Source organism: Sinohyriopsis cumingii, chromosome 12 (assembly GCF_028554795.1).
Source record: "Sinohyriopsis cumingii isolate HCF-2022 chromosome 12, ASM2855479v2, whole genome shotgun sequence".
Lineage (NCBI taxonomy): Eukaryota > Metazoa > Mollusca > Bivalvia > Unionida > Unionidae > Sinohyriopsis > Sinohyriopsis cumingii.
In genome coordinates this window covers 50,134,516-50,151,036 of record NC_142972.1, presented here as the reverse complement: position 1 = coordinate 50,151,036, position 16,521 = coordinate 50,134,516, and the positions used below count along the sequence as shown (strand labels likewise).

The 16,521-nt window shown below is 37.8% G+C and overlaps 1 protein-coding gene across 2 annotated transcripts in view; it reads right to left on the bottom strand.

Moving 5' to 3' along the window:
• The window catches only part of LOC149786423 (uncharacterized), a 52,326-nt gene extending 36,249 nt beyond the window's left edge, over positions 1-16,077 (bottom strand). Inside the window, exon 1 of one of the 2 annotated variants that reach the window (XM_089976866.1) lies at positions 15,846-16,077. The gene's annotated coding sequence lies outside the window, so the exon portion shown is untranslated. Of the gene's footprint in view, positions 1-14,468; positions 14,706-15,845 lie in introns of those variants that run through there. The other variant, XM_089976864.1, reaches the window with a different exon arrangement.
• Positions 16,078-16,521: the final 444 nt, after the last annotated feature.

The window sequence follows — 16,521 nt, the reverse complement described above, 5'->3', positions numbered from 1 at the left end:
CTGAGCGCCTAGCGAGGCAACTATTACTACCATTTTTGTAAGTCTTTGGTATGACTTGGCCGGGGTTCGAACCCACAATATCCCGCTTCCAAAGCGGACGCTCTAACCACTAGGCTACGTAGCTTTAACAATTTATCAGTCATGTCGCTACGATGTCTGCAGTGTGGCAGTTTATAGTAATGTCTAGCACTGGGGCAACATGCCGCAGACATGTAGCATGATGTCCCACCCAGTCACATTATCCTGACACCAGGCCGATCAGTCCTAACACTAACCTCTTAATGCTGAGCGCCTAGTGATGCAGCTGTTACTATCATTTTTGTAAGTCTTTGGTATGACTCGGCTGGGGTTCGAACCCACGATCTCCCGCTTCCAAAGCGGACGCTCTATCCACTAGGCCACCGGAGCGGTCGATCGAGAGAGAGAGAGAGAGAGAGAGAGAGAGAGTAATAGGGATTCAGTCGCACAGTTGTGATCTTGCTTCTTCCGTTACACTGCGTCCTTGTTATTAATTGCTGGTATTCGGTTAAACACAATCCATTGTATTGCACTGATGGAGATCATTAAACAGAGAAATACTTTTAAGACACACGGTCCTAATGGTATGGAAAAATGGGAATCAGCCTGGAAATGGGTGAACATAATATATATATATATATATATATATATATATATATATATATATATATATATATATATATATATATATATATATATATATATATATATATATGGGTTAGGCTGACCAGGACTGGTTAATAATGTAAGTCATATTGTAGGAAAAAGAATCTTTTGAAAGCTTATCCGAGCTGTAAGTAAAAAAAAAAATAGAGATATTGTTTTATTGATGGAATTTCAGTACTCTAACAGTCTTGAGTTTGGAACACTCATTACTAAAATTAGCACCTGACTCTTTGGTGCGGAATTAAAAGCACATGTTTCAAATACATGCAGGTCCAGAAAATGCCACGGCTCATATCCTTTCCTCTATACAGAAGCTGCCATCCATGGTTCATCTATACTGATAATTATAGGTTTGATCACGAGCACAAAAATTTGAAGTTATTGAATTTTTAATATCATGGTGTTTGCATAGGTTTACTATGGGAACTGAATTAGTACCGTGAGGCCTATAGACATCCACAGCAATACATAGTGACTCCACATATGTATGTGCAATTAACTTTACTAACAATGCAATCATATGGTTCTATTTGGGGATAACAAGCAAAATTAATACATTCTGTAAACCACAGAGTGACGTTCAGTAGGATATTAAATGCATATTCAGATATATCAACTGTTGCCAAGAAGGGGGGGGGACACTGTAGATTTGACTATGTTAGATGGAGTGTTTAGCGTTGTGGTTTATATCTAAGCAATGCATCTATAAAATTTATTCAATTTACCATTTATAGAGTAATTACAGTAAGCAATATGATATTTCCTGTTTGCGTTTTAAAACATAATGCTTCAGATATGATCACTTTGGTCTCTTCCACCATGTTTAATGGTGATGATCTCTCATGACTTTGCATCCCACTAATTGCTTTCACTGAATGTTTTGAAAGTTCACATTTTGCATTTTAATGGACTTATGTCTACTTTACTTTAGTTTTAAATTATATGTCTTGGGATGTGTGTGAATTTTAGGTAATTGTTGTCATTTAGATATCTTTTTCTGTAATAATACATGTACATATAGATGGTCACCTTGACCTTTTACTCATTAATTAAATAATATGACAAGGCTGGTAACATATTTCAGCATTAAACTGAAGATCGATAAATGGTGATATTAAGAGGTGATTACTATTAGACAGCTTTATTTTAATATTTATTCTTATTTTCTTAAATAAAGCTGAAATATTTAAATGTTGCCTGAAATGCACCATTGGTCTTTAGGTGAAGATGAACTTGCAATATAATGTAATATTCACAAATATAATCTTTGACAAGCAGAACTATGCACATTGCTTACTTATGTATTGAACTACTGTTCCTAGGGCTGTCAAGAAAATCAAGGGTGAATATAGGACACACGGTACTAATGGTATGGAAAAATAGGAACCAGTCTGGAAACGGGTGATCCTAAAATAGAGTATATATGGGTTAGGCTGACCAGGATTGGTTAATAATGTAAGTTATGGTGTAGGAAAAAGAATCTTTTGAGAGTTTATCCTAGTTGTAAGTGACAAATTAGAGACATTGTTTTATTGATGGAATTTCAGTCCTTTAACAGTCTTGATTTTGGAACACTCATTACTAAAATTAGCACCCGACTCTTTGGTGCGGAATTAAAAGCACATGATTCAAATACATGCAGGTCCAGAAATTGCCACGGCTCATATCCTTTCCTCTACACAGAAGCTGACATCCCGGTTTCATCTATAGGTTTGATCATGAGTACTCAAACATTTTAAGTTATTACATCTTTAATATCATGGTGTTTGCGTACGTTTACTATGGGAACTTAATTAGTACCGCGAGTCCTTTATGATGATTAATTATCACACTGCGCCAAATCCACATTAATGAAACTGGAGAGTGTCCACGTGCGAATCTGCTACTTAACGGAAACAATGAGATACTGACTGTAGCTTTGGAACACAGCGCGAATGGCCGCCAGCATTTTCACTAGCAAAGGTTGTGATATATTGACCTTACCTGCGTATAAAGGGCTAACATATCGGAAACGTGGTTAGCATAGATGGACTGCCAACGGCCTGCTTCTTTTTCGATTTTACGAGTCGGGACTTGTTTTCCCGCACCATTTCAACTTTGGTCTTAATGGTAACCAACATTTACATTGGTACGTATAGCAGTCGCTAAAATGAAAGAGAATAAGTACCGTCTATACCCGCTTATACGTCGATTCCAACTGCATCATGCGCATGCAGATCTGGGTCTGTGCAGCCTACAATGAGTAATCAGTAGAGCAAACAACATACACCCTGGTCTGAGTGCGCGTTGTACTACTGCAGATCAAGAACTGTGTTGTTTGCAATTTTACCCGACTTATCAGCGAGTACAGACGGTAGGAATATGAGTGAGAGGAGGAAAGTAATATCGTAATCTCAAATTAGGTCATTAAAACATTCCACCAGAGCCATGTCAAATTGTGTGTCTGCACTAGTGTGTGCATGCGAATGAGGGTGTGAGCGTGAATGTAGTGATGTGGATTAAACTGTATGTTATCATCGCTTCACATTCGCATTTTGTTGTTGCATTATAAGTTTTGTACGCTGTAATACTATCCTGATTCCTCGCTAATACCAACTCTAACATGTAGTAAATCCCACATGTACACAATACATTACTACAGATAACTTCTAAATATTTCGAACAATGTGTATGGCTCCACTGAGTTCATTCCAACAAGGCAGTATTACGTATTATGAAGCTGGACCTGAGGATCATACCACTTTTAGGGTTGAGTTTGAGCTTTCAGTTTTGGTTGAACCAATCGTAGATGTCTCTATACCTTTGAAAAGTAATTTCTGATTGGCTGAGAGTGAAAACGAAATCTCAAACATAGATTCTGAGATCTTCAGGACAGGTCATTACAGTGACAAGTTAAAAATAGACAGAAGTGTTCATTATAAATCCATTGACTTGCATCAAGCAAAAGCCCCTTCGTAATGTATGTTCTCATTATACTTTTACCGCTAAACAACCTAAAATGTCTCGCGCTTGAACAGCCTAAAATGTATGTTGACCTCACAGCCTTAAAATATCTCTTGCCCCTACACTACCTAAATGTGTCCTGCCCAAACAAAACTTAAAGTGACTATTGCCCCTGCACAACCTAAAATGTGTATTGCATCTACACTACCTAAAATGTATCATGCCCCTACGCTACATAAATATCTCCTTTTCCTACAAAACCTAAAATATATCTAGCCCCAACACTACCTAATTACATCCATCGCTCCGGTGGCTTAGTGGTTAGAGCGTCCGCCTCGGATACGGAGGTTGTGGGTTCGATCTCCGGCCGAATCATACCAAAGACTTATAAAAATGGTACTAACAGTTGCCTCGCTTGGCGCTCAGCATTAATAAAAAAATGGTACTAACAGCTGCCTCGCTTGACGCTCAGCATTAAGAGGTTAGTGTTAGGATTGGTCGGACTGGTGTCAGGATAATGTGACTGAGTGGGACAACATTCTGCATGTCTGTGGGATGATGCCCCAGTGCTAGACATCACTATAAACTGTCACACTGCAGACATCGTAGGGATATGACTGAAAACTTGTTTAAAGAACGTTACAGATCCAAATTACACACCTAACGATCTCCTTTTCCTACAAAACCTAAAATGTATCTTGCCCCTACACTACCATACTATCTTATTTTCCTACAAAACTTAACATACCTATTCTATTGCCCATACACTACCTAAATTAACTCTTGCCCTTAAACTACTTAAAATGTATCTTGCCCCTACACTACCTAGAACATTTGTTGCCCCCATACCACCTAAAATGTCTCTACCATCTACACAACATAAAGTCTCTTGCCCCTGTATTACCTTAAACATATCTTGCTACCAAATTACCTTAAACGTCTCTTGCCCCTACACAACCTAAAACGTCTCTTGCCCCTACACAACCTTAAACGTCTCTTTCCCCTACACAACCTAAAACGTATCTTTAATAACAGCTGTTACAGGAGTTACAAAATATGCCACGAAATAGTCATGTTAGCTAAAATATTACACACTGGAAAAAGTTACAAGAGAACTTAATGGCATGATTCGAATCTGCGTAAGATCCGTTCTCCTTTATGAACTAATTTATAAACACCTGTTTGTGCATCTGTTAATTTTTTTCTGCATCGTGTGTGTCAAGTCGCCAAAACCGCAGAGATCTGATCTTTTGAAATATATCTAAATTCTCTTCAATCCACCCCAGTCCACATGCAAAGAAGCGATGCTTAGGCTGGGAGTCCTTACTTTGTATTCATACGTACGTCCAAATATCATTTTAATCTGAGGCTCGCGCTACTAGCCTATATTATAAAATCAATTCTAAAAATGGGACCCTCTTTTATGAAAATATTCCATTATCCCATTTATTTAGTCATATAATTTGACTCAAATATATTTCTTTGGGTGGAGAGAAAGGGCTCAAATCTTAAATTTTTATTATTAAATTTAATTCTTATAAATAAAATATTTGAACTAATTATCAGGATATTAGTAATAAAAGTATCACTCGCTGTTCCTTGATTTTACCGCATTTCATGATTTAAACTATGATAAACTTCAATCTGACACACGAATTTCATCCTGTTCAATCCAATACCATAAGCATAGACTGTAATTTTACAAGTTGCTGAAACACCTGGCTGGTACTCGATTTCTATGAAGAGTATCAAAGCACGAGGTTTTAACAGAAAGTTCCAAAAGTAAAAATGTATAACCAAATTATTGACTTACAAACATGGGATCTCTGATTTTTTTTTGTCACTGATTTCCACTCTAGCTTCTTTGATATTATTTTCCAGCGCGTATTTTGGTCATAAATTGACGTAATTAAGAGAATCCGATAGAATTCACAAGCATCTCGTTGGAAGCAAATACTGAGATAACGAAACAAATGTCACAGGATGCAGCAATCTGGCTACATGGCATCACGCACGAATTTAATTAAAATTCTCTAATTTTTCCTCACTGATTCTGAATCATCATTGCTTTGGACACCTCTTCTAATATTTTTCTGTTATTCCTTTTGTAGCCAGGGTAGTGACGGAAGAAGAAATTTTTTTTTTTTTTTTTTTATAAAATAAAATAAAATAACATTAAGTACACCTTAGTTTTAATATTGTACAACTCAGAGCCATTTATTCTAAAAAGAAAAAGAATGATGAATAATTCCTTCAACTTAATGATAAAATAGAAAATTATTCAGAGAAAAAGCAATAAAAGAACTCAATATATTATCACTCCGTCCTAGTCCCGAATGGTCACTGAAACTTCAATGAAAACTCTATCTTTACAAATCAAGGTGGATTTGGTCTTTTTTATTTCTATCTCAGGAAGACAATTTGAGATGTTTAAATCGGAGTCAAAGTGCTAATTGTGGTTAAAATTCATACCTGCGATCTCAAGGAGATCTGACAGGCATCGGAAATAGCGACTCGAGGGTTCGAGGCGCCTGGGGGTTAGTTTTGTTTTTAGTGGCGCCCCTATTCTGATATAGAGAACTGTTCCTATGTCAGTTGCTAACTCCATCATCTCCCACGCCCTCCTTCCAAATATAAATTTTGCGAAGAACTGCCCACGTTACATTAACATGAAGTGAAATAAAAACGAATGCTCCCGACGGCACCCTATTTACTTCGCGCGGGGGGGGGGGGGGCAATTTCCTTCGCCTAAGTCCCACCCAATCCCTTGCGATGCCACTTAGCATCAGTAAAGTTCGTGTTCTATTTTAACCTTTAGATTTCAGTATCCACGTATTTCTAGAAGCCTATCAGAATGAGTTTTGTATTTCCTGTTAGGAAAAGTGATCGTTAGCAACAATGTTCTAAATGGCATTTGTAACTGTCAGCCAGATGAAAGCTGCAATTTTACTGGTGAATCAAAACGATTACAGAACATGTCCTCGTTCACTGCCCTCAGATTGAATTTGTTTTCTCCTACAAGATAAATATATTTCATGAAATGTGTGAAACGATTCCAATTTTCTGCACCTGAACTATCTACTCAACAAGAACTAAGCCACCGTGTATTAAATAAAGGAAACGCAAAAGATTTAGAGAACCAAAGAGGGGATGCCGTATGATAGCAGTCTCAGAAGCTTCAAAGTTGTCGAAAACTGCTATCCCGCCATTAGTGTGTATGGTTTACTATGGAACGTCATATAAGTACAAATGCACATCATATAAAGTGTTTTCCACATCATATAAAGAGGTTTCCACATAATATAATAAAAATTATTATCTTAAGACAGCTCTGGCGTTCGATAGTTTACTACATAATACGCAGTGGGATAAACCTAATAAAATAACAGTACAAACAAACAAAACTATATATATATATATATATATATATATATATATATATATATATATACAATAAACAACCACTCATAAACAGTAATACAAATAATGGTGGTGTACTTATACAAACAAAACATTAATGTGAAAAATCGGTGATCGCTAGATTCCTGCAGGTTATATTTTCAAATGTCATATTTAGTTCAAATATGAGAAACTACTCAAGGGACTATATGTACCTTGAAATGACCTTAGTGGCATCCACGTGTAAAAACTCTAAAGTCTTGGCACAATTTCACCTGATGCAAATGTAACGGAACCATGCAGCCTTTATGTAGTTCCCGTCGATTGCACAAGTTCTCGCAGCTAACAGAACGCACACTCGACGGAGGCAGATAATACTGAGGCGGAAAAGAAAACGAAAAACCTGGGTGAAGCCGTCAATCTTGGATGGGCGACCACTTAGGCCGATAACTCAATGAATGTGTGATGGAGCCCTGAAATATGGATACTTCCGAACAACTATTTTGCTCACCCAAGAAACAAGAAATGGTAGCATTTAGAACTAGTGTCAAATAATCAGTGGAGTGATGTTATTGATATTCGTAATTTGTCTAATTCCGGCCATTTACTTTAGTAAACAATCTGGTTAAAACCTGATCTCCACTTCCCGCGTGAAGTGGAGATCTGATTTTAATCAAGATTGCTTTAGTAACCAAAGGGTCTCCCCAGGTGAAGTTCGAAACCATTGTCTGTATAGATGTGAATGGAGGACGGTGTGTAGGTGTCAGTCTTGTTTCAGATGTCATTGAAATCATGTTTTCGAGTTTAGTTACGAAAAAAAAGTGAATCAAATTTAAAGCTACAGTTCTATTTATGCTAACTCAAGACTTGAAATTTCTGTTTTCCGTTTCGTTTTGAGATATTCTGGTATAATTAAATTTAAAAAAAAAAAAAACATGAACAGGCATTTCTGAAATATTCTTGCCAAATCAACTTGTGGAAGCAGCTGCGTTTCGAGAAAAGCCAGAACGTTATCTAACGATGGAGATAGTCTGTCTCGTAATACAGTCATAACATCTCTTGCAGTTTTCCACTGACTTCTCTACTTATGGCGCAGGCAAAATTTAGACATACGATCTGAAATGGCTCCAATATTAAGATGTTAGCTTTACATTCAGCATTTGACAGTTTGTGAGGAGAGCGGTCAATAACTATTTTCCTTACAGATATTTGATGAAATTTCGTAATTAGTATCTACTTACCAAACGTTAGAAAATAAAATCTTCATAAGGAGATATAGGTTAAACCACCACCACCAAAACGCCCTATGTTCTGGAAGTTCATAATTACACTGTAGGTTTTGAAAAAACTCGCACATGACAAGAGGATGGGGGTAAGGACACCTTTACGATAAATTTAAATTTTTAGTATGTGGTCATTACAGGAAGAAAAATGTTTGATCGTTGAAAGGGATTTGACAATTTCTGGGAAGCGAGACGTGTCATTTTTGATACAAAAATATGAACGAGTATTTTATGAATCTCAAAAGTACAAAGTGCATCCAAAGGCAAACATGTGACGTAAAATCTGAGTCTAAGCCGATCACCAGAAATGAGGATCTAATGAAATACATACATCGGGGCCCCGAGTGGCCGAGTGGTCTAAAGCGCTCTTCGTTACGGATCATCTCACCTCTGTCTGCGGCGGTTCGAGTCTAAGATTCAGCCAATGTGGGTATGTGAGAAAGCTTGCCAGTAGCTTCTCGTGGGTCGGTGGTTCTTTCCGGGGGGTTTTCTCTGGTTCTTCCTCCACCATTAATACTGGCCGCCATGTATAGCCTATCATGTGCTGCAAAATGGCGTTAAACCCCACAACAACAACAACAACAACAGAAATACATACATCAATATCTGCCAGCACTTAATACAAGGACATAACTGGGGCTACATTCCTCGCCTTCGGAACCGTCGCATAATACACATCGCTGACCAGGGTCCATGCTGTACACCTGACTATATAATTTAATCCGCTGGCGCATATTGTTGTTGCATGTACGTAATACACACCCAAGTACGGCACTTTATGTGTGTCATTGCAGGTATATCTAGGTTAATACATTACCAGAGAATACGGCACTTTATGTGTGTCATTGCAGGTATATCTAGGTTAATACATTACCAGAGAAGAGTTTCGCTGGATATAATTTGTTTTTGTTTTACTGGATATGATAACAATAATTCTGCAATACTTTCATCAAAGATGTCCTGTTACGCACACAAAGTGTTGAGTATGTCATGAGGATAAAGTTAAAATTGCAATCGGAGCACAGTCCTTATTTTCCGCTAATGATCGGAAAATCACATTGAAAATGAATTGGAATATCACTGAGTCATTTCCGTCATGTAGAAAAATAACCTCAGATGTAGATGTAGGTGTATGAATTCACATACATTTGATGCGTTTGGTGATTCGCCTCTGGCGAAATGCACCACATATATTGCGATAGAAAGGCCAACAATGCTCCTATTGTGAACGTATCTTATTGCAGAGTCATAATGTGCCATGTGAACAAATGTAGCTCCGAATATAGCGCTTACTGGCGGCCAATAACATCCGATATTTCTTTCTTGATCTGACGGGAAAGGACGAAGGAATTGTTGATACTAATTCTATTCACAAGCTAGGATAATAATCAAAACAAAATAAGTCCAAGCCTTCCAAAACTAGTAGACAGGCTAACAAACTTAAACGTAGGGAATAAATAAGAACATATGTCTTTGACAAGTCTTAGCGACCCGATTATTCGGCAAAGATATCTGTCTTATCAAAATAGATTTAGCCTGAAAATAAAATAACATCACATAATTAAAACAAAATAGGAACAAGTATCATAACCAGTAGACAGGCTAATAAACTTAAAATTAGGGAATAAATAAGATCAGATGTCTTTGACATATCTTAGCGACGCGAGTATTTGGCAAAGTTATCTGTCTTAATCAAACAGACTTAGCCTGATAATAAAAGAACAACATACTAATAGCTTCATCCAAAAAAAAACGGAAAATAAATCAAACATAACGACAGATTAGCAAGTACTTAACCCAACCATAAACTTGTAAAAAAATATTATTTTTCTAGGGCACCACAATCCTTCAACATGAAATTAAGGGCACTAACATCTTTTCCTACCGCAAGGTGACCGCAGATTATATGTAGTACAATAAACGCAACTGCACTAAGGCACAGCCTCTCCTCTAGGCACTAAAACAATTAGAACACCTAGATAAGACCCAAAATACTAGAATATATAAGGTGGGAAAAACAGCCCAAGACCATCAGGCCCCGTTGCACAAGGCGGCAAAGTCTATCAAGATAGGAAACTTACTATAACCCCATAATTAATACCTATAAGGTGGTCCAAACCCAAAGGAACATCAGGCCCGGCTGCACAATGCGGCAACCAAATACCTAGCGAAACTATTTACGACCATAAACTTAAGAATATACGAGGTGGTCCAAACCTCAAAGACGAATCAGGCCCAGCTGCACAAAGCGGCGCACCATCAAGCCTAGGAAAGTTTAAATAACCATACACAAACTGTGAACCCAAACCAAGAACAACCCCACCCAAATCAGACTCAATAAATAAAGTGTAAATAACCCCACAGACTATCACTAAGCGATAACTGGAGCGGTACTATCATTTAAAAAAAAAAAAAAAACGGCACAGAATATCTCTCCAAAAATCCGTCAAGACGACAATTCATTAACCTTTTGGCAAGAAGGTCAAAAACGTTATACCCTGGATATAGTAAGGCGCCTTCCTAGTGAGCAGGCTCCTCCCTGATTGAACCTTCCTCCTCGCCACCGCCGGATATTAAATTAATAAACGTGCATAGCACATATTAAATACATGAAGACTGAGGCACTTTTCCCTCTCTTCATGAACAATTAATTAACCTTCCACATGGGAATAAAACCCTCATAGTGGCGACCAATCGCTACTGGCGTCACATACTGCTTGGTTGACACCTAACGCAGCTATTGCATACTGAAATGCCACCTTTAACTCGAGTGTGTGCTGGGTCTATCCCCACTCGAGTATAGTCTTATATTCAGGTCGCTAGGGTCTATGAAGTCAGTCATATTGACCCAAGACCTGGCGGCTCAGTTAAATAGTGCCTTTTATGCACAGCAATGCTTGGGTGGATGAATCTCAATTCCTTCCCCCGGGATCAATTAAATAGTCCGCTTATGGACATTAACCAGACGTACATGCACGTATGGGCGAAAACGTCTATAATTTAAACGATGATGATGTTGGATTGGAGTGTCTGTTTCTTTTGTAATGCCGTGCAAAGACTCGCAAGAACTGTATTTTATAGCACTTCGGTCGTCTCGTAACTCTTACGTTATCACATTTTTAACAAGGTTGAGATTTAACGATGGCTCAAACATATTTTTCAAACTGAATTTAATCTAGGAGAACATTTCATCAAAAGTTCGTGCTTAGTATTTAACACATCGTAAAGCCTTGATATGCACGCGTTCTACCATGTATGGCTTCAAGAAACAATAAGGAGTCGCGGTAGCGCAGTTGGTACTCGAGGTGAAATATACACCAGAGCCGCGTATAGATACGATTCGCGATACACAACCTACGATACGATACATTATCGATACACATATCGACTTGAGGGTCTTTTAATCTTTAGAATGTCTGTCAGTGGTAGGGTGGTGCCGTTTTAAATGTGTTGACAGACTGGTTGTATTTCTAGCATGCAGATTACAGACAAACATAGGCCTATTATCTGTTCATATGCCATTCTCGCCCTTGACAAGATAAAACAAATACTTCCAAACACATTGCCTGTTATGAGTCAGTGACTTTTATTCAACCTTTTAGATCATTTCATGCAGGACTCATCTTGGTCATCGCGCCCTTTGTTTTGTACTGCACGAACGCTTTTAAAACACTATTACCAATTTCATGCCTTCATTTAACTTTGAAAGACATTACAGGGTTATCTTCTAAACAGAATGCAATTTCCTCGTGCAAGGAAAATCGTTTCTAGAAAAGTCATAGTATGGGTCAGAGATTAACAACCAAATCCTTCATACTGTTCTTCCCGCAGATGCAAAACAACTGCCGCAAACACATACAGTCGTGTCTGCGAGTTGAAAAAATACTTTTTTGTGAATACCGACTCCCGTTCTACAAGTTAACAAGGTGACTATAACTCATGCTGTTTGGAATCTGCCTCCTTGGCGGTTATTACTTATATCAACGTACAAAAACATATTCCAAATGTATTCCCCATATATGATTTAAATACTTTATCAATCATTTAATAAATTTTTTGCCTAACTTTGCTCTGCTGCTTTGTATCTCTTTACACTGAGTTTGGATGCCAATACTTTTTGGTCTGTCACGTAGTGAATAAGCTGGTTAGTTCTGATTGCTGGTTATTCTTTCACTCTGGACTTGAACAAACAATACCACCCAATCAGAAAAGAATGGAACATATTTCACTAAGCAACACACTGGAAATGTAGCCCCCATATTAGTAGACAAAAGGTGACGCAAACACGGGGAACAAACGTGGAACGTCTTCTTGATGTTAATATACGTTATCTGTGGTCAACCCTTCTGACGGGATACAATAATTAGATATCAGGACGAATGTTACTGTTTTGAGTGCCAATGTGGTACAGATTTAGTGGTCATTACAATCAATCGTATTCACAACAGTTGCAGACGAAGTTATGTCTAAGTCTTCTTGCTTGATACGTGAACCAGAACCAAACGTTTTTGTATAGCCTCGCTTCCAGGAGGCTTTAGCCACACAAATTTCAGCTTTATCGTATCATTCGTTGTTTAAAAAAAAAATGTGTTACAATTTCAGATAATGAATGACAAAGTATGATTGTGAATTGCGGGGTGTTGAATATTCACGTTTAATACATGTGTTCTGAACCTAAATTATCACGCTTGAACTACTAGATCGACTTAAACAGCCGATGTCTGAATGGCTAACGCTGAGTCAGAGTTCAATCGGACATCAGAATTTTGAGTTGACTCTTAAGTAGGAGAAATCTGTATAATCATGTGTCCCGATGTCAAAACAACATTTGTCAGTTACCAGAGAACAAAAATGATCATACTGACACAAGAGTCCAAACAACTGAAAATTAAACCGGATCTGTACAGTTTTGAATGTACAATTGGGACAGTTAGTTGGGACAATGGAATGGGAGCGTGTACTTTTCAACATTATTCCATACACATTTACAAAGATACAAGTCAGAACAATATATGGGTTTTGTCTTGCGATAATTCTTGCAACAACAACACATTTGAAACGCGCTTGCATTTACAAATAATGGATCAAGATAATGTTTTAAACACTGAAGTTATTGACAAACAGCTTATAATGCCCTCAATGTATGTATTTTAAAGATGTCACTTCAAGTAGCAGTACACGATGCCTATAGTACTGACATTTAACTGTCTGTGTTAGCATCACCTTTGCCATTACACTGAAAGCAATTAAACTGAAAAATAACGAAATGTCAAAATGAGTGCAACGCAAAACAGGTAGTAATTTCTAGCCAACTGTTTTGAAATAAATTGCAACCATTACAGGACACCTTCTGTACCTTGTTGCAAGTCCAACTGTACACACCATAGACCCCCATCTGCCGTCTCACTGTGCTGGCAGATTTGGGTCTATATTGTTTGTTCTAGTGATTACTCCTAACAATAAGTAACATACTGCATATACTCTGCTCATTAAGCATTATGCTCGGCCAGGCCCTACAAGGGGGGGGGGGGGGAACCGGGGATAAATCCCCGGGGCCCTGGCCCCCTTACAAATTAATTTTATGCAGGAAATATTTTGCTTGAACAAGAACATGGGGAGGCCCGGGCGTTTCATACCCCAGGGCCCGTGATCGCTCTCTACGGCCCTGGCTACGGCAGGTCTGGGTCTATGCAGTTTGCAGTTTGAACTAACTTGTATATAGGGTTGCAGACGACACGTGGTGAAGATTTAAATGTGGTGAAATATGGACTTCATTTTAAGTAAAGCTCGAATAATCTTAACATTTCTGAACAGGTATTATTTTTCATCATATATCTTGAGTTATCAAGTTAGAGATCTATCATCAGTGCGAAGTATGCGAATTAAGACGAATTCACTATAGTGTCAATCAAACCAGTTATGAAGTAACATTAGGAAAACATCAGGATATCAAGTAAAGCAATACTTTGTTTAAAAATAAGAATATGAAGACACTGTATATATAAATTATGTTTTGGACATGAAGGTGTGCAAGGAAAAACAATTAATAAAAGAAAGAAAGGAAACGGTCCTTATATAGCAATAGAAAAGACTAAGGTTGCTGAGAGCCGTAAAAACATATAGCTAAATATTGTCTGTAAACTGTTCTATTTTACATACCTGCAAGATACCTAATTCCAAACGTCAAGAAGTTATTCCACGTGTTGTTGACTCCTTTATTATGGACCAGATACAATGACACAACTTCACATTTAACTGCGTAAAGGTTTCAAACTGTGCTTCAGGACCGATTCAGCGGGCACAGATTAGGATACTACAGCCCCAAAATCCAAACAATGAACGGCGCAGTTGTCAAGGTGCACGGCGGTACATCTTTTTCTGGCCCGAAAATTAACAACAGGGCCTTCTATCTCGTGTACAACTAGCTTTACTTAGAGGGGTGCCAAGGGGGAAAAGCGAACTTCTCATTGGGAAGAAATATTAAATATTAAATTTGTGATATAAGATACATTTTTGAGATTTAAACTGCATTTCTTAAATAATATTGTGTGTATTGACATATACAATTTTCTGCATGCAGATACGAACTTTTCATCTGAAATTCATATATCTCATTGTGTGTATGTGTGTGTGTGTGTGTGTGTGTGTACCTAGGCATCAAATTGCATGGCGTTGTATATTAATATCGCCAAGATGCTCGTACGAGACGGAGAAGCTTCGCGTGCCGACAGGTAGAAGCAGACGATAGAAAATAAAGGATTTTCAAGCAGACGGGACTGATAATATACACAGCAGGCGGAACGAAGTAAAGTTCTTATTCAATTATCTGCAGTTGGAATAATGCAGTAGGATTACATCTTTTACACCATTTGACGCTATATGAGTAAATATTTCTCTTGTACGAAGACCGTTTTCTTGCTTAAACTTTGGGATAGAATTACATACGTGTATACCTCCTCTTCTCTGCATCGCAAAATATTGCGTTCCGTGCCACAAGGTCTTCCATATCGGCCTGGTGGCAGGATAATGTGACTGGGTGTACAGGTGCTCCACGCGAGCTCGATGTTGAGAAAAGAAAAATATAAATCATCTGAAGGAAAAAATCAAAAAAGAGTGACAAAAAAAAAAAAAAACAACTGCTAAAAATCCCACTACGACCCGTTCTGACATAGGACCTTCTCTATCATACTATATAAGAGAGAAGGTACGCAACTTCCAAATACTTGGTTCCACCACCATGACCCTCGATTTCCTTCTGCTATTTCCGTCTTTAAAGGCACACGACCATACTCTATGTCTTATTTTACTCCTGAGATATTTTTCTATGCATTAAGCCATATCGACTTTTCTGCGTTGTACCGAACTGAAGTAAAGGGCTCCGAAACGTGCGATTTTCGCGAATTTGCCTCCTGTGACAACTCAGAGCACATGTGACAACCGGTAAAAAGAGCTACATGTAACATGTTTGAGACTCTACGATACATCCCTTCTTTAATTTCAGAACAGTGGTAGATGCAAAAGCAAGTTTTTACTTACCATTAAATCGATTAAACTTTAGGATTCATGTTCCATGGAAGAATTAGACACTGTCTTCTTCACTGTAAGGCATTATTTTACAGCATGGGTTGGCAAAATACAGTCCACGGGCCGGATCTGGTTCGTGATTTAGTTTTATCCGTTAATTTATATCATATTCTGTTGCTTTAAAAATCATTTAGCCGGCACGCGCCCTGGAGGAAGTTGTCAATGTCTGCCTTACAGTACCTGAGTTGCACGACACAATGCGTCTTTATTTATAGGGTGACAAAAATTATACAAGAATACGGTTGTTTTATTAGTTGCCCGTGTGTGACGTCATGAATCCCTACCACATATCTGAAAATAGAATTTAGCCCCTGCTTCAGGCAGTACCTTTATTTAAATGATAAAATACCGTACTTACCGAAAATGAATAAAGCAAATAAGTTTTCATAAATATTATGAAGCATTAGTTAATCTGATTGATAGCTTTTGTAACTACTTTTTTTTCCTGCCGAACAACCTTTACGCAAGGCTGTTCTGTTATATTCGTACACATCTTAAACACTATTTATACACTTATTCTTCTGGTGTAATGATGCACAATCAAACTTTCGTACAAAAACTGTTATATTAAGATCCATTTTAGACTCGTCATATATTTGTCTGCTTTTATTGTTTTATTGTACTTTGA